The sequence below is a fragment of the Cyprinodon tularosa genome, unplaced genomic scaffold (genome assembly GCF_016077235.1).
Source record: "Cyprinodon tularosa strain WSP-4 unplaced genomic scaffold, ASM1607723v1 ctg209, whole genome shotgun sequence".
Taxonomy (NCBI): domain Eukaryota; kingdom Metazoa; phylum Chordata; class Actinopteri; order Cyprinodontiformes; family Cyprinodontidae; genus Cyprinodon; species Cyprinodon tularosa.
In genome coordinates, this window is record NW_024038774.1 from 391,507 (window position 1) to 392,570 (window position 1,064).

Sequence of the window (1,064 nt, forward strand, 5' to 3'; positions counted from 1 at the left end):
GTCAATTCTTTGGTTTAAAAATAATAGATATCTTATCAAGTTCTTTTTTTTTTTTTTATGTGGCACTAGCAGCTCATTATTGTACTCTGTTCAAGGTTTGTGTACTTAAGGCAAGAATGGTTCTTCAGATAGAAAAGGTTTCAGACCCCTGATTTAGATGAATATGCGGACTCACAGGATCTTCATCGGGATTAATTGCTTTGATAATTTCCCCCATGGCATTCTGTCTCAAACACACAAGTATTTAAAAAAAGCAAAAAACATTTTCATTCTGATAAGAATGTGGATATTTTTCATCAACTTGCTCTGGGCCTGCCCACGGGTGGGTTAGGGGTGAAGTGCATAATTCATGAACACAGGCATTTATCTATCATGCAGCAGTTGCAGGTTTAAATCCTGTCTTGGTAATCCCAAGTTCTGCCTGCCTACTTTCAGAAATAACAAAAGCCCAATAGAGCCTAAAAATTATGTCTTAAAAAGATACAAAATTTACCAAAATAGCATAAATATTTTTATTTAAATTAAATATCAAATACATTTCCTATACAAATAATGTCAAAATGACCTCAATACAATCACTGACATATATAAATATGATGTCAAATGATAGATGTCAAGTTGATTTGCATTTTTGTCAACAATTATGACAACAATTTGATATCAGTGTTTGATGTCATTTGATGTTGCTATTTGGGGGTGATTGGAGGATCAGAATTAGTTAATTTGTTAAAGTGACCCAGTGCTTTTAGCAGAGTAACATGTTTAGTGGGATGGAAAGTTTCCATCAGTCTTTTCTGTCCTTAGGTTAAGGCGTTAATTGGCAAACTTTAGGTTGAATATCTTTTGAGCAGAGCATGATAAATGAAAAGCAATAGTGTGTGAAAGCAGCAATCACCATGGGCTTTCACTGCTCTCGTGCAAACTGTTGACATTTAACCCTCCGGCAAAGTCTTGTTAAAACATGACTTTCTAATAAGTTACTTGAGCCAGAGGAGAAACTCGTTGGGTTCAGGACTGAGAGATTCCCTGGAATAAGTCACGTGTCAGTTAAAGTTTGATAATGT